Source organism: Rhodamnia argentea, chromosome 1 (assembly GCF_020921035.1).
Source record: "Rhodamnia argentea isolate NSW1041297 chromosome 1, ASM2092103v1, whole genome shotgun sequence".
NCBI lineage: Eukaryota > Viridiplantae > Streptophyta > Magnoliopsida > Myrtales > Myrtaceae > Rhodamnia > Rhodamnia argentea.
Genome location: NC_063150.1, coordinates 36,445,457 through 36,464,161, shown reverse-complemented (window position 1 = coordinate 36,464,161; position 18,705 = coordinate 36,445,457). Strand labels below are relative to the sequence as shown.

The 18,705-nt window shown below is 41.8% G+C and overlaps 1 pseudogene; it reads left to right on the top strand.

Moving 5' to 3' along the window:
- Nucleotides 1–15,782, top strand: part of LOC115725977 — a 36,784-nt pseudogene extending 21,002 nt beyond the window's left edge.
- The last annotated feature ends 2,923 nt before the right edge of the window (nt 15,783–18,705 follow it).

The following is an 18,705-nucleotide window of genomic DNA, read 5'->3' as shown; positions in this document are numbered from 1 at the left end:
GATTTTTTTTCGTAAAAGCGGACAAACCGAAAATTACATGTTTCAATCCTTTGGCCATAATCACTTTGTTCGTTTGAGTCTAGAGGGATGTCATGGGCCGGCTCGCTATTCTTGCTCCCTATACTCATTTTGGGTTTGTTCTGCGCTGACGTAATTTGTCACGGATCCTCTACACATTACTCGATCGGTCGCAAAGAGGATGGCCGACATCAACGCTATCGTCGTCTTTGCCCTAGACGAGAAACTTGGCTCCTTGATCGAGCGCTTTGAAGGGATGATGTCCCGAAAGATGAAAGAAATTATGGCCGCCCTTCACCGCCAAACTTCAATCATCCGCCGCCATCCCGCCGCTTCCTCGTCTAGTTCCTCCTACGGACAACTTCGATAAAGCCCCGGAAGCTACTCCCTATCCGACAATGCCGGTAGAGGATGTGATCATCACAGGCGTGAGCTCGAACACGCCGCCCGTAGTCCCAATCCCTCAAGCCAGCCCCGTGGCCCCCGGGATTGAATGGTGATACGGCCAAGCTATTGGCCCAAATGGAACAGAGGATCCGAGAGGTCGAGGGGACTCACAACATACCCCGGGTTGACTCGTCTGTCTTTTCAAAGATCATTGTGCCGTAAAAGTTCAAGATGCCCGACTTCAAAAAGTATGATGGAACTTCCAACCCGGTTCAGCATGTCCGGAGTTGTCACAAATGTCGATTCATGGTGACAAGATTAATGTCTCTCCGAACGAGTTGCATCGCTTATCCGAACCATGGCCGTTTTCTATGTGGGACATTGATGTTATCACCCTATCAATCCTAAAGCATCCAATGGGCATCGATTCATCTTGGTAGCAATTGACTATTTCTCTAAATGAATCGAAGCCGCATCTTATTTAGCGGTCACAAAGACGAAATATCGTGAAATTTATCCGTCGAGATATCATCGCTCGATATGGTTCACCCGAAGCCATAATCACCGACAATGGCTCAAACTTGAACAACAAGCTAATGGACGAATTGTTCAAAGAATTCAAGATCAAGCATCCGAACTCTTCCCCATATCGTCCTCGGATGAATGGAGCAAGAGAAGCCGCCAATAAGAACATCAAGAAAATCTTAGCGAAGACGGCTGAAAATTATCGCGATTGGCATGAGAGGTTGCCATTTGCACTTATGGCGTATCGGACCTCGATCCGGGACATCTACTGGGGGCAACCCCGTATTCTCTTGTATATGGAATGGAGGTCACTTCTACCGAGTTGAAGAGGAAATTCCTTCCTTACGTATACTTGTCTCAAGCTAAGTTGACGGAAACCGAATGAATCCAAGCAGAGGGCAAGCCAATTGAATCGATCGACGAAAAGAGACTTAAGGCCGTATGTCATGGCCGATGTTATCAAGAGAGTTGCTAAATCATTCAACAAAAAGTTCGGCCTCGATATTTTCGGATCAATGACCTGGTCTTGAGAAAATTATTGCCAATAGTCCCACTCCCGAAGGGAAATTCGCTCCAAACTATGGTGGTCCATATATAGTAAAGAAGGTGCTCCCCGGGTGGTGCTTTGATTATGGCCGAGATGGACGGTCATGTCTTCACCAACCTGCTTAGTTCCGACTCAGTAAAGAAATATTATACTTGATTCACTCGATGTTTTCATAATCGAGTTATAATATTAATACGCATTCACGAGTTGTTCACATTTGGGCATTCGTTTGTTTCCTCGCTACTAATCTTTGCCGAGAGATTGTTTCAAATGGGGAGTCTCTCCGGCCCAATTGAAATGACCATCGCAGCGTGAGATTTACATATTCACGAGTAAAAGGCTTATCTTGCAAAAAAAGATATGACGACCAAGATGAAATGAGTAAAATGAAGAGCCCCTTCAATCCGTCAAGATATGGAAGATCGAATAATGCGAAAGCGAAATGCAAATGAGTAAAAACTTGCATTTATTTCATCCATCGGAGAGCCTTACAAACGGATCATCGGGGTGGGAACGTAAAGCCAAACCGAGCCCTAATGAGCATCACAAATGAGTTTAACCGACTCTCCATACGGTTGATGCTCCGCCTACACCGATCGCTTCGAGAATCGAGATCCGCCGCCTTAAAGAGGAGGAGCTCACATTTCTCTTTAAGCTTGGCCACCCGTCCTCGTGATACTCGGCAGCAGATTCCAAGTCATGGATCGACATTCTCCCGCGGGCTATATCCAGGGTCGATCGTTCAGCCTTTCTTCCAGCCATGAGCATTGAAATTTCAAAACAATATCGAGCGGATCGCGCTCGAAGATGGTCCGGGACATGGCCAAGCTGTTCCACCAAGTTCCCCCTCTCACGAATCGAAGAAGTGAGACTTGATCATTACCGTAGTCAAGGGCCTTCTTATAATTGTCGGCTACAAGATCGGCCAACATCAAGTTATCCGACCGATCCCGATAGCGTGCCCTCACAAGATAGGCCAAAGTAACATCTTGATAAGCATGATTGTAAGCCTCCGGGAAGTTAGTGAAGAGGGTAGGGAAGATCCTATATTCCTCTTCTAACTTGGTACCTTGAATAGAAACGGTGTCCATATCCGTAAACATGAGACGGATTTCGGTTTCGACCTCCGGATGGTTGGCTATATAAGAGTAGCCCTGGCCTAAGAGATTATAAAGTTTCTCCCATTTGGCCAAAACTTCAGCCGAGAAGATGCGTGCGGGGAGGGAGGCCATTGTTCTTGAAGTTGCTTGAAAAAGAGTGGATGCGAAAGAGTGCTTAGAAGGTTGGAGATGAGGATATGGAAGCGATAATCGTCTCGGCGTTAAATCCTAATTTAAAGGGCGAGAAAAAGTCATAGCAATAATTATTGTGGGGGCCGAGTTAATTATCCGGGTAAAACTACAGACGTTTCGTCCGTGAATCACGGATCTACCATCTCGAGGCTCACGAAATTCGAAAAGTTGCGAAATGACTTAAAGGTTCCGCCATATTAAAAGAGGGACAAGCATATCGCGAAAAAGATTTGAGGGTCCCACCATGTTAGAAGGAAATGAAGAAGACAGAGCGGGAAACACGAAATCTTGGGAGAAGCACCGGCTTAGTGGTTTTCATCCACGTTAAAAGGGAGGCTCGGAACATGCATGTTTACTCGAAGAATTTGGAGAGAGTAAGCATACAAATGGAGAGTAGAGTGAACAAAAGGCAAGTAAGAAGTATTTCAATCCAACATGTTTGGAGGCTACCAAAGACTTATTGGAGGCAACCAACTTAGACATCCCCGAGAATGAACTGGCTGAATTTCGAGGCCGGATCCGAGCAGGCCGTAAAACCCAACTCCCTTGGCGGTGAAGTTCAAGATCTCGATAACAAGAACAACAATAGCAAAGCAGCAGCGGCCGTAGTCAACCCCGTAAAAGAAAACATCAAATCAAAGAGCTCGAAGCTGCCTTTAAGGAGTGCCCTTACGTGAACGGGAAACGAAAAAATGAGTTGAGCCGGAAGCTAGGAATGGAGCCCTTGAAGGTCGGGTTTTGGTTTCAAAACAAGCGGGCCCGAGTGAAGGTTCAAGTGAAAGTCATGAACTTGCGTCTCTAAAGGAAGAAAATGAAGAGCTTCGAGCGAGAGATCAAGAGGTATAGGGATGCTCTTAACATCGCTATTTGCCATGTCTCGCAAGAACCCCATTACCTTTGGTGGCATGTTCCTTGATGAGCCACATCCGAGCATTGAAAATGCTCATCTATCGATTCATCCTCCCGAGCAAGTTCTCGCACAATCGGATTTCGTTGGGGATACATCCCGAAAATGTCGGCCTTGCGGAGGCGTAACCGATGCCCTTCGAGGGAAGTGACATGCATCACTACAATTGGAGTTTCCCGATGTCACAATCGGCCAATTCAACACCGATGAAACTCCGAATCAGTAGCCTACATGAAGCTTGAGTTTTTATTATGGGCTTTCAAAATATCACTCTTTTGAGCATTACTAGCTAGCCCTTATGAATTCTCAAGAGAAGTAGAGACATGTGTGAATGAATGTCTTGTTTGTTACAAAGTCCCCATGTGAGACATTCTTCCTTTTACGCCTAGAGTTAATCAAGGGGCAAAGAACAAGTACTATCCGCAAATATCATCATGCTTAAATGCGTGAATTCTTTGTCGATTTGACCGAACGCCGAAAGGAAAAGCATTAAAAGCCTTCACATAGATAGATGCAAAAAGATTTGAGAAAAAATAGCTGCCTCGTTATTAGAGAAAGCAAAAAGATTCGAGGAAATAACCGCCTCGGGGAGGAAGTGAAAAGATCTCGAGGAAGGAAATAACCGCCTGTTCGTAGGGGGGAACCGAAAAGATCTCGAGGAAGGAAATAACTCGCCTCGTTCATAGAGAAAGCGAAAAGATTTGAGGGCTCCTACATATCGAAAAGGAAAAAGATGACAGATTGAGTGAGAGGCAAGAGTTATTACGAAATGGATCCAAGGCACTAAGACCGGAAAGGAGAGAAAAAGTTGTCCTCTTTCGTAGAAAAAGCAAGAACCTATATGCGAGACTAACGAGATCAGAAAAAGTTTATAAATGACCACCGTAACTCGTCACGAAAGACCACCATCACTTTTGTGATTTTCGGGCGTTGTTTTGCAAGTCTCGAGAACATCTAAAGCTCGGTCTCGGGTCGAAACGTCACCATTTTTGATCTACATATGGAAGGTTTTAAAAGAAAAACACGTTCATTCCAAAGGAAGTATGGGAACCTTCCTATCCTGAAGATCTCAGAGTCATGGTCATTGATGGCAACCCCGTTTCCCTCTCAATCCTCGTTGCTATCTGAGAAGTTGCATGTACAGGGTTTTTGCTAATGCGAAAGCAACGGATGCCTTACAAGTACCGAGGCAAGACAAATATGATTTTGACATCGTCGTCACGGCCGTCGTAGGGATCGACATGGACGGTTTCATCTCTTAAAGATCATTGATTCCGAGTTGGACATACAGGTCATCGTAGTATCGGCAAGTAATGATCGCCAGCTCATAATGAGGGCCATATCGCATGGTGCTCGAGACGTCCCGCGAAGCCGATCGCGTTCAAGTGCTCCAAAACATTTGGCAGCATGCTGTAAGGAAGCAATTACTTGTACAAAAAAACCACGACCAAGGCGACGACGACGATTTTGTCCAAAAGAAAAGGCCCCTTTGGTCCGCCAAGCTTCATTCTATATTCATTGAGGCGGTTCGACAACTAGGAATCAATTCAAAGACGACCACCGGGCCGTACACAAAATGATGAATATAGACGGACTCACCATGCAAAGTGTAACAAATCACCTTCAAAGGGTTAGAGATAAGGCGAGGAAGCACGATGCGGCTTGGAACCAAGGCGACCGGGACCGTAGTTGGTGGAAGATCAATTCCGGGAAAACCTACCGAGCAAAAGGTACCCGGCCACTTCCCAATCAAGAATACGGTCATACCAACCTTCCGCTGGTGGTTCTAGTAGCGCACCGAGTTGATCATCCCTACAAGTTCCCGAGCAACGACGGAGGCTCAAGCTTAAGGAGTCGACCGCTCACGAGCAATCTGTCACCGGTGTTAGCAAGTAACAATGCCCAATTCGAGTATCAATTGCTCGAAAAATCAGAAGATTACTTTGATGATGAGCTTGCTACCTTGATGAGCCTGTTTGGAAATGAAGGACCTCCGGAGCCGTGATCCGAAGCAAGTTATTATGGGTCTTCAAACAACGATTGTTGGTGTTTAGTCCAAGACAGAATCGCTTGATCGTTGAAGTGGCCAAGAAGAGAGGTGGAACCAATCTCGCATGAATATTCCTTTAATTCCATGTATAGTTCCCCTACGTGGGATATTTTTTACTTTCTAACCTGTCTAGAATTTGCCTAGAGTTAAAGGACGAATTTTCTCCTCTCTTGTCAAATGCGTAAGTTCCTTACTAAGCTAGGCCTATAGCAAATCAATTTGTGGACGACGCCTCGAACGCCCGTAAAGAGAAATTCCGAATAGCCTTACTTGGGAGAATACGAGTAAAAGACCAAGCGGGCTCAAAGATAGGTAACTCCGTATCGTCCCAATTGGCTCTTAGTCATTTCAAACTCTAAATTATGCTTATTTTATTCTCGACGGGGGATTGCCAACTGTTTTGAGAACAATATAGCAAAAAGCGAACCAACCATGGACGCCAACATCACCACGACCTAGTGGTTGGGGGAATGACAAGGGTCCGAGGCATCCCGGTTCGATCCCGGGATTTGGCATCAATGTACAAAGATTAATAAAAAAATTTTTGCTTCGCGATTCGGTCTTAGATTGAAACTCAGCCAAGATGGTTACGTAACCCGGAGAGATAACATCCCGGACACACACCGATCCGAGATAAATTGATCTTTTCAATTCAAAGTTTGCAAGGAATACGTACAAGGGTAAAGCGGTATCGTTTCAACTCGTTTAGAACGTGAGAACGTACATTGACGCTTTCCCTTTTGATTTTTACGAGGGTCACCGCCTTTCCGGATAGGGAAGTATCCCTTCTCCCGAAAAATTAATGAAATGAGAAATTCCCCGGAGCCTTTGACAATCTCATGTCTCAAACTAGATAATGAAGTTTTGCAACTCATTTGCATGAGCAAGGGCAACTCACAATTCACGCCCTTAAGAATTTTCTTACGTGCTTGCACCAAGATAAAAAGTTGCTACATTTTATATGCTCGAAAACACTCATACATTGCATAGTTTGTGCATGACTGTTCCTCGTATTTAATTTACCAACTCGAATAAGGAACATGAACTACATAAGATACATCAAATGTATGGAATGGGGCATGACAGGATGATGAAAGGCAATCATTTCCCAAACACGTCCAATTTTTTCGGGCGAGATGAACGGTGGCAAAATTCTGCATTCCCCGAGGTAAAGAGTTTTCTCGCGAAAGGTACGATAACCGAAGTGACGGAGGCGTTCATTTTTCTATCCTAAACACTACAGGTTATCCATTGATTACCCCTTTTGAGCGGTGGTTTCATTTCTTCACCCCTGTCAAGAACCACCCCACACCGGAGTCCGGACGAGTTAATTCCAAAGAAGCAACACGAGGTAAATGGTTAGAAATTTTCTTGCTCGGACTAACATTAATCTTCGGGTGTTTCTTTGCATTTATACTCGAATTTTAATTCAAGTGCCTTAGGATGATGAAGAGCATTCACTTCTCTATCTATACACTTCATTCTTTGCATAGCCCACTTGAGCCTCGCAAATTCATTTCTTAAACCCCCGTTGGTGATCATTTGCTCATTCCAAAGACGAAGATACCATTTTCCCAAGGATTAGAATTGGAGATGGTCGGGTCAACAGAGAATTTCCGAATGGACTCATTTCTTGTATGCTAGATTTTTTATGTTTACATAATTTTTCTTTGTAAATGTTTATGTTTGTTGTAATTCATGGTTAAAAATCATTGGATTGTAAAAAAAAAAAAAAAGAGGCAAACTCAACTTAAAGGAGAAGGGCCCGCTCTCGAAAAAAAAAAAAAAAGCAAAATAAAGAGATGTCGAAGAGCTCTCAAAGAAAAAGGAAAAGAAATCTCTTCTCGAAAAAAAGAAGAAAAAAAGAAAAATGAGAGTCGGGAGTAAGAAAAGCAAAGGCCGATCTCATATGAAAATTTCAAGCATAGGAAAAGCAAAGTGCCTACCAAAAGTAAGGCCAATGCACATTCATTTGTAAAGTACTTCTGAATTTTGAATGTACATTTTTGCATGTTAAGTTGTAAATTCCATGTACATGTTTGCATTGTGTCTCTTGCAAATCCTTGACAGACACTTGTTATGAAGAAGACTCCCCAAGAAATCGGTTTGTAAAGTGCAATTTTCGGTAGAAAACTACCATCCCTCATTCAATGATGGTATTCTTTACCAAGACATTTCCAAGACCAAGATCGGTGACTAGTCGGCGATGATCACCAACGTCAAGCCCCTTCTCATTTAATTTCCGAGCCAAAACGAGCCTTTTCGTTCCTCGGTCCCCAATCCTAGCCTACGTTATAATCCTCCAAAGTCTCTTCGATTAGGGCACTTGAGTTAACGTAGAGTTAAATGATTTTAAGCATCACTCGAAGAAGTTCGAGCAAGATTATTTCTCTCTCATTTTTGCGGGATTCTTGACTTGTAAATCCGGAGCAAATGATGAAGAAATTCATTTCAAGACCTTGACTCAACCGGAGTCCCCTTTGTAAACCTTTGACCTAGCTCTCATTACGGTCCTAATCAAGACCTCCGGATCGACTCGGTCGTATCAATTGCGAGATTACTTTGATCCTTATCGAATGCAATGATGGAAAGATTGAGTGATTTCTCTTGAATCCCGAGACAGGGATAAATAGCTTTTCTCGAGAGTGAGAGAAAGCCCTTTCGGACCGAAGTCCCCCATTCAGCTCACATTCGAGGTATTCGTAATGTGAGAACCTCCCTGGACAAAATTGGTAATGCAAACTTGACAGAATGGTTATGCATGAACCATAGTATGAGTGATTGCATTATACTCATTGTTGAATATGTTTGTGTGTGTTACCTCCGACATTCTATGATAGGTAATACATTCCCGATGTTCGAGTTCCCTCCCAAGGTCTCGAAATTCATCCAAGGATTATTGAATGAGCAAGTTTTGTTGGCAAATGCCTATCGTGCGATACAGACAATCGCTTCGTTCCTTGATTAATCGTTTGGAGAACCCGGGTAAGTTTTCCGAACCCCTTTTCAAATTAACAACTCTTCTCATGATAGTTGTTATGATTCAATTCGAGCAATATGCCCCTTTTGTACTTATCGATTCCATTCGATGGTGCTCCTATCAAATATTGTTCAATTCGGGCAATATGCCTCTTCGTCAAGTCGTGTAGACATATGCACTGGCGGATCTTGACATCTTATCAAATCATAACGACGTAGCTCTTATGGTTTCAATCTCGGGACGTGAAGACATATGCACCGGCGATCTTGACATCTCTTCAAATCATAACGACGTAGCTCTTATGAGTTCGGTATCGAGATCACGAAGACGTATGCACCGGTGATCTTGACCTTTAGTCGGCTCATAATGACATAGCTCTTATGATTTTCGGCTCCTTTATCAAATCATGAAGACATAAGCACCCATATTTTTGATCCAAACCAAATCATAACGACGTAGCTCTTATGATTTTGGTTCTCCTTTATCGAATCGTGAAGACATATGCACCGGCGATTTCGACATTTAATCAACTCACAACGACGTAGCTCTTGTGAACTTGATCCCACTTCTTTCGACTCACAACGACGTAGCTCTTGTGATCTCAAACGACACACATATCTTGCGCTGTCTTGCATTAGGGAGAAGTCTCCGGTAACGGATAAGGCACCGATACCTTAAAATCCTTGCATCTGCAAAAAGAAACTTGGAAATTAAGAGAACCATTAGCTTACGAGAAATTTGGTAAAACAGGTATTCTTGTATGCGATCCATGTGCAGGTTTCTCTAACATGGAAAAGAGGAATTATGACACATGTTATTTACAGTCTTGCATATCATGCATCACTTCATTACATAAAAAATGGGATTAAAACTCCCGCCAAAAAGTTCATTCATCATTTGCACTGTCAAAATTTAGGGTTCAATTTTGTCTTTGAGCGGAACCTCTACGAGCCTCCACTCAAATAGGGGCAGCTGTTGACGCCTAAATTTTGACTAATCTATTTTTTGCATAAAAATTATAAAAAAATCATCTCACATATTTATTTTTAGCGTACATTGCATTGGCATATAATTGGGCAAGCGTAACACTTAATTTAGCATGCGTCTAGACTAGGCACGGGATGGAAAAATACACCGAGAAGATTTGAAACTTCAGGGACCGTATTGCAAATACTTAAAACTTCGAGGACTCGTATTGCAAATACTTGAAACTTCGGGACTGCATTGCAAATACCAAAAGAAGATGGAGAAAGGAAGATGGTGAAGAGAAGATAATGAAAGGAAGATGGTGAAGAGAAGATAAAGAAGAGAAGATAATGAAAGGAAGATGGTGAAGGGAAGATGAAGAAGAGAAGATGAATATGAAGAAGGAAGATGAAAATGGAAGGTGAAGAAATGAAGATGAAGAAGAGAAGATGAAAATGGAAGGTGAAGAAGTGAAGATGAAGAATGAAGGATGGAGAACTTTGCCTATAAAAGAGAGCTCTTGAGAAGAGTTTTAGGGGGAGAGTGAAAGAGAATTGAGAGAGTTTTAGAGTGGAAGAGTATTGAGAGAATTTGTGAGAGAAATTCTTTAGAGAGGAAAAAAGAGAGTTCTTGAGAAAAATCGTAAGAGAAAATTTGAGAGTGAAGAAAAGAGTTTTAGTCGAGCATCATCTTCGACGAGTCCCGGCACGTACTTCGCCTCTCGCCATCCAACAACGCCACTACTTGCCTTTTTTCGACGATAGCCACGTTCTTCCAATTCCGAGATCTTGAAGGAAGCCATAACGTGGACGTGAGTAAGATTTTGTGTAATAGAAGGTAACCCTTTCCATCTCGATCTATAAAAATGTAATCGTTTGGTTTGAATATTTGTTTGTTTATTTTAGACATGCCACGTGTTCCAAATTTTAGCATTATTACATGTTAATTTATTTTTGTAAATACTCGTGATTGGCTGCGTTTTCTTTCTTTCTAAATCACCCATGGTGTATATCGTACAAAGTTCAATGTTTTACATCCCCATAAAAAAGAAGAAAAAATCAAAAAATTGCATCTTTGAATTTCAAGTAAAATCCATCAAAATTGCCAAATCAAATATTTTTCATGAAAATGGTACCGAAAGGGCGTTAGAGTAATCTAGCGTAACCAAATCCCCGAATTCAAAATCTCCGGTTCGCGGAAATAAGATAGTCTTCTCCCGCTATTTTATTTAGGTTTCTAATCAACCTACCGAAAATGATTAGTGGCGACTCCAAATTCAAAACACATTGCATGTTAATTATTTGAACCTTAAGTTGCGATTTGGTATGGACTTGGGAGAGTCCGAGTTAGGTTAGTTAATTAATTAACCCGATAATCCATTAGCCCGAAAATTAACTTGTTTATTTTTTAGGTCGCGACAAAATTCATCGACTTTATTGAATGATGGTAGCCGCTCCCGCTAGGAAGTAGCCTATACACGTCTTTTTAGGGCAAATGGCTCATATCTCAACTCTTTTTCAAATTAATAGTATTTCGACGATCGCGATCGCAATATTAAAGTCACCGACTTGTATCTAGATCTCTAGACCATCTTCGACTTCTTGTGGCGGTGCAATGTGCTAGCCGAAAAAGCATTTCAAGAAGGCTGATTAGAGAGAGAGAGAGAGGGGTGACCTCGCTAAGTGTGAAGCGAGCTACTATGGTGATATCAGAGACAGGAACGGGCACTAGCAATCCATTAGGAGGTGAGTATCGTGTGTTCTTGAGTTTTAGAGGGTCAGATACTCGTCGTGGATTCACCGACACCCTCTACAATGCCTTGGTTGAGGCCGGGATTCACGTCTTCATCGATAACGAGGAGCTTTGACCGGGCGAAAGAATTGGGGGCAACCTTCTTCGAGCGATCGATGACTCTAGGCTCTACATACCCATTTTCTCCCCAAGCTATGCTTCGAGTCACCGGTGCCTCCGTGAGCTTGCAAAGATGGTGGAGAACACCTATAAACCTGAAGAAGATGGGAATAAGAAGGTGATATTGCCCATCTTTTATAATGTGAAACCCGATTATGTGAAGCCGAGAACCCAATTGTACAATAATGACATGCTGAATTTGACGAAGAAGTTCAGCTCCGAGGATATAGAGACGTGGCAGCGAGCTCTCGAAAAAGTTGGTGGCATCAGCGGGTTGGATCCGAGAATTATACAGGGTAACAATCGACCGTGAATGTGCAAAAATTATGTTTCCACTCCAATTTCCATAAATTGAAATAGAAAGTCTCAAGTTCTTTTTTTATTTTTGTTTTTATTATCATATCATGAGATATCCAATTTCTTTTACATGATAAAAATTTGGCTTTCCTTCATCTTTTCTACACTAACTCCATCCAAGTGTATATTAAGATTTCTAACGTATGCCGGAGAACTTGATTACGCAACCGAATGCAAGAGCATTTTTAAGTTCTTTTCCACGTCCAAGGAAATAAGTAAATCTCATATTGCTGTAACTCATCACACATCTGTATTTTAATTCTTCCGCTTGATTTAAAGATCAAATATTTCTGCTCCTCTGTCCCTTCAACTTAAACTTGTAGTCCCTTCAACTTAAACTTGTAATGGATCTTCATGTTTGTCATTCATCATATTCCTGAATTTTTGGGGGTAACTTTGAATTTTAATCTAGTCTTTAGTCCATCTTATTTGAGTCCTGTTTCAATTCGTGCCCTTTTTATTGTATAAGTTGTTGTTGACGCCTGACCCACCCTAAAAAAAAAAAAAAAATTACCTCATAAACATAAGGACAAATGTCCATACATTTGAATTGTTCTTGTGCAAGAATTGTCGATCTCATAGCACAACACTACATATTATGGTTATGTCATTCATCCATAATTTTAATGTTTCCATGGGGACAATGTTTAAGATAATTAGATGGATATTAGTTGACTTAGTATATGGTTGGTCAACATGCAAGGATATGAAGTTGTTACCTTTTCTCGCCGAACTGCTCAACTTTGTGGCGTGATGGGGATCTAAGCAAGTCAGTAGTTAATGAGGTTGTGGATAGGCTCAAGACAAGACAGAGAGAAGTGACCGAAGATTTAGTCGGAATGGAGGATCGAATAGCAGCCATAAATAATTTATTAGACATCGACTCTGGTGGTGTGAGGCTTATCGGAATTTGCGGGATGGGTGGCATGGGTAAAACAACACTTGCCAAAAAAATCTTCAACCAATTATGTCCTCGATTTGGAAAAAACTGCAGCTTTCTTGATGATGTAAGGGAAATGGCAAAAACCAAGGGCTTAATCAGGTTGCAAGAACAATTATTGTCTGATATCTCTAATTCAAGAGGGGCTCGCAACATTGTTAACACCGATGATGGGATCAAAGCGATTGGAGATACAATTTGCAACAAGAAGGTACCGATTGTTTTGGATGATGTAGATGATGGCAGCCAAATCCAAAATCTAATCGGAAGGAGTTCTTTGTATCCCGGTACCAGGATACTTGTTACCACTAGGGATAATGGGGTTCTGACTATTAGGGGAGCTAAGTATGAAATCTTGCCCTATAAAATGAAGGGGCTGAGCAACAAAGATGCTCTTCAACTTTTTAGTAGGCATGCCTTCAATGACACCTCTCCTCCACCGGATTACAATACTCTTTCAAAGTGCATTGTCTCTACAACGGGTGGACTACCATTAGCGCTTCAAGCAATAGGTTCATCGCTTTTTGGTCGGGAAGACATTGAAATATGGAAAGAGATGCTAGAGGAGCTAATGAAAACACCTCATGACGATGTCTTGGGAAAGCTAAGGATTACCTATAATACCTTGAAACCAGGTCAACAACAGATATTTCTCGATGTTGCATGCTTTTTCATCGGTTACGATGGGACCTATCCAATCTACATGTGGAAAGATTGTGGGTTTAGCCCAAAGTCTGCTATTGATGTCCTTATTAACGGATGCATGATAAAGGTTTTAAATAATAATGAGTTCCGGATGCATGACCGCTTTAGAGATCTTGGAAGAGCAATTGCTAATCAAGAGCATAGCAGGTTGTGGGCTGATTACTACTTCTTCCGCGAATTTAGATTAACAGAGGTAAAGTATGGCCAAATTTGAATTGTCCTGTTCTTAATTTTTTTTTTTTTTGGGTCGTAGTCGTGTTCTTAATTGAGGAATGGCGTCCCCGAAGAGGGAGCTACTCGCCTGTTTGATTTTCCTTCTCTTAGGCAAAATAAATTTGTCGGATATTGACAAATTCTTGCTCCCGCTCCTCAATGTCATTGGCGGATCAACGAAAGCATTCAAGCTCTCCATTTAGAACCATTGATGAATGGAGTCAACCCGATCAAGGAGCAAATGAAACGGTCCCGACATCTTCGGCTGCTGTGGTTGCAAGACGTGAGCTTCCAAGGCAACTTTACAGGTCCGTCGGAGTTGAGATGGATCAAGTTGCATTACTATAACAAAAACCACAACCGTAAACCACAGTTTATGGCAACCAATTTGCATCTAGAAAACGTGGTTGTGATGGATATTCTTGGCGATGAGTTGACAGATGACACCGTCAGGAGCCTAATCGAGGTATGTTAGAATCCCCCACAGCCTAATTTTCTCAGTCAATGAATTTGACAATATTTAATGAATTTACTGTCTAATTTTCTCTTAAGTGAGAGGACCAAATGACAAAAGATACAAGTTGGGAGCCTAATCACCACACCACCTCTATCACACATACGACATTACATGACACGATGTACTAAACCATCCATACTTGAAGAAAGGACTACTAATCCATATTTATTTCTTCTACGTACATCTAATACTCCGTCCCGATGTTTCATTGGCTTTTGTAGGGGGCAAGGAAATTGAAGGTTCTCGCTATTTCTTCTTGCAGATTTTTGAAGGAAATTCATTGCTCTATTGGGAAATTGATAGGGCTGACTGATTTGAGTGTTAAGTTTTGTGAGGCACTTGAAAAATTGCACGAACAAATTGGCGAACTAAAGAATCTTCAGCACCTCTCTCTTCAGGGATGTAAGAGCTTGAGGGAACTCCCCGACTCAATTTCGAAATTAGAGTCGTTGATGAAGCTGGATGTATCACACACAGGCATTACAAGATTACCGGAGTCCATTGGTAGACTACAAAGTCTGTCATCTCTCTATGCATCACACACGAACATAGTGAAATTGCCTGGGGCAATGAGCAAGCTTCGCCGCCTTCAAACACTGGACTTAGAGGATTGTCATAAGATCCGAGAGTTGCCGAAGCTCCCCGGAAGTTTGACCACTCTACAACTTAGATCTCGCTCGTTGCGGACTGTCCCTAACCTCTCAAACCTTACTAATCTAGTTGAATTGCTCCTATCCAATGACTCGGAAGGTAAAAACGAATCATACGTAGTTCAAGCTTGCGGCTTGCCATGGATTGGGAGGCTATCCAAACCGAGGAAGCAGCACTTGTGCCTTTTAAATGTCCGCACAATGTCTACAGATTGGGATGCCCTTTCTCTGCTGGAAGAACTCACTCTCTATGGACTAGACTTGGAAACGCTGAAACAATTTCCGCTAAACTTGAGAGTTCTAAAGCTTGACAACATTCGAGTGAAACAAGCAGATCTCGATGGGCTTCCTCAGTTGGAAAGGTTGACTATCGCAAGGTGTGAACTCGTCACAAGAATATCAATTACATCAAGTTTGAGAAAACTAAGAGAAGCCGATGTGGATTCTTGTGACAAGCTAGTTGAAGTTCAATTTCTCGGTGTCTTAAAATTGATGGGGAGCTTATCTATTACCGAATGCAAATCTTTGGAGAGGCTGGTTTGTCAGTCGGAGGAGGGAGGGTGCAATGAGCTACAAGCTCCCGAGTTGAGTGATGGTGGGAGGAGTGTCCCTTGTCTCAAGCTCCCTAGTCCTACTTCAAAAACTCCAGCTGTGTAGGTGCCCAGTGCTACAGGAGATTCAATTTGTTTCGAGTTGGAATCAATGTGGCTATTTTCTGTTGAAAATTGCATTTCGTTGAAATATATAGTTGGTTTGTCGAACTTGAAGAAGTTGAGGCATTTAAACATTGGAGGGTGCGAGAGCCTGCAGGATGTCGGGGGCATCGACGAGTTAAAGTTTCTGCACCTTTTGACGCTGTGTTGGTGCAGAACAATTGAAGGGATTTTTGATGCATCAGTCTTAAGAATATCAGATGGGATCTGGATATCTACATCAACTTGTGGGGTGTACGACCTTGGCGATAAGGTTATGGACTTCACTGTGGGGTATTACAGAGAGCATATAATGAACATATCGATACCAGAGTCGCACTATGAAATTGAAGATTCTGAAACAGAAACAGGGGATGATCCTCCATCGGAAAAGGTGCGCCTTCTATCAATTCATTGATCATCACTGTTTGTTCTGCTTTATTTGCTTTCTATTTCTGTAACACCGAGAGAGCGCAGCCCATCTTGTTATTTGCTTCCTCGCAGGACCAGGAAAATAATGAGAAGAAGCGAGAGAGAGAAACAGAGTGGGCAAAAGCAGGAGGGAAAATTCCAAAAAGTCTTGTGAAGTGGGGTCGCTCTCTCAAAAGATTTCTCGGCAAGGTGTTTGTCTCAAAGAAGTCCGCGAAGTAGGGGAGCAATTCGGCCCCAGCTCACCAGCAGCTCATATCTTTTTTGATTACATGCATGTCCAACACCTCGGTAGGACTTCTGATTTGTCAAACTTGTCGGTTTTCGCATTTGAAATTTGGTGTTTATGTTTGGGTGTGAACTCCCCGAGAGATCATCTGTTACATCAAGTTCGAGTAAACTGAGAGAAGCGAGGTGTCTTCTTGCACAGGGCAAATTGATGGAGAGCTTATGTATTGTCGACTGCGAATATTTCGATAGCCAAACATTGCATTTCATATTTTTGCTTAGTGCTCGGTGCCTTCCAAGCTTCTTTTCCCATTTGTTTTCTTTTTCAAATGTGCTTCTCCTCCTCTCTCTATACTTTATGATTTCGATAGTTCTTTCACCAATTTCAATTTCTCTCACCAATACCAAATTGTTCGTCACGTACAGCTCTGTTCATATGCCCTGCGTTTCCTTGTAAAGTGGGTAGCTCAGCATTACTATCAGGGGATCGCCATTGATGCAAGCGGACCCTTATATCCACACCCCAATGCCCATTTCCAACTACGAAATCGTGGCCATGAGTGGAAGTGAAAATTCAGTGGATTTGATTATGGTGGCTCAAGCCTCCTCGTGACCTGTCTGCTCCAGAAGCCGGGATGTGTGGTTGCATTGTAGTGCTACAATGATCTTGAAGTGAGCCTTACATTCGATCCTGTCATGAAACGCTTCCATGGGACTACCTCAGTTTGTTCGTCTCTTTTGGTTCTAATTAGGTTGTGTTCTTTCCCTCTCTATAGGTCAAATGTTACTTCGCTCCTTTGTTCCATCCACAACCAAACAATGATATGCAAGTGCCCTATTTATTTGGCGAATTAGTTTGGATTTTACTTAATTATGCTCCAATTCAAGGTATGCATTTCTAGTTACGTCATTTGTGAATCCGACTTTACTAATATTGTTCAAGAAATAAGTAATTTAATAATTATGAAAAATATCTAGGTGGCACTAGCCATGTCTTGTAGGATGATTGATGTCTGTATTAGCAATTTCAGAATGAATTGGCCCGATGTACTCAATCAGGAAAAAGTGAAAAGAGTTAGGACTAAATTGATCAAATTAAAAAGTTTAAGACTGAATTAGTACTAACGCAATATGTTTACAGCTTTTTTTCTTACTTTTCTTGGCAAAAGAGTGATCATCAATAATCAATGAATTTAGCAAACGTATGCAAAGAAAAAGGCTGAGCAAAGTGTCCATCGCGACAGAAATATCGTTTACTTTGCATTTCTCTTTTGCATCCTTCTTTTCTACGACCTGAAATAGCAGACTAAAGAAACACAAAAAGAAGGGTTCCAAAAACAAGACTACGTGATTAGAAAGAAGAGAATTCATTCAAAATCGTAACTAACCAAGGTGCCGTCCCAAGTAATATGTGTTTCGCACTAGCTCTTCAATTAGCTGGGGTTGATCTAATATCCCACCTGAGTAGCCAATAGCCCATCTTTGTGCCGATAGCGCCCATCAATGGAGGGACTAGGGAAATTGCGCACTTTGATGGAATCCCCTGCAGTATCATTCGGAGTTTCTCACCTTGAATCGACACCCACATGTGCTCGTCTTATCCGCAGCTGCTCCGTTGCCCATATTTTGGGATCCATTGCATTTCTACCACTGACAGATTTCTTTATCACACCCATTTCTTGTGCTTCTCCGAGGTGATACACGTCACCACGACGAATTCTCAATTGGAATTGAAATAGTAAGTTTTTCGATGTAACATGTCGTGATTATTACTTTAAGAATTCAAAGTTGAATTATTCCATAGGAAATAGCTTTGATATATCCAAGTCCAAGAGGATACTACTAGGAAAAGATTTAGGAGTAGTTCAATGACTCCATAATCAACAAGTATCCGTGAGAGTTATTAGCATTCCCATTTGTTATAAGAAGCCTGAAAAAGGGCTGACCAACCCATATTATTGTTTTCGAGAATCGTGATCATGTGATATTGTAGATTGGTTGTCCTACATCAAATTAAGCCTAGCCTTTCAGTCCTGTTGAGAATGCGAATTTTGAGATTTGCAAGGAGTCCACCATGAGTTTTTATGGAGGATATGTTACAATACTCACTATTATTTTTCAGAAGAAAACCGATCATTTCTATTTAAACGAGATAAATTACCAAATGTATCATCCTTCAGGTCTAAGACACGTCATGATCCATTTTCCTCCAACAATATCCATGGATGAGGGAACTTGAATTTAGTAATTGAATAAGAGGATTCATATCCTCCCCAAATAATTAGTTTTTATGCACTAAAAAATTATCATTTGAATAAGTGCCACATAGCTACTGGCCAGACAGATAAGAACAAAAAAGAGCTTGTACATTATAGCCCGCAAGCTTCAACA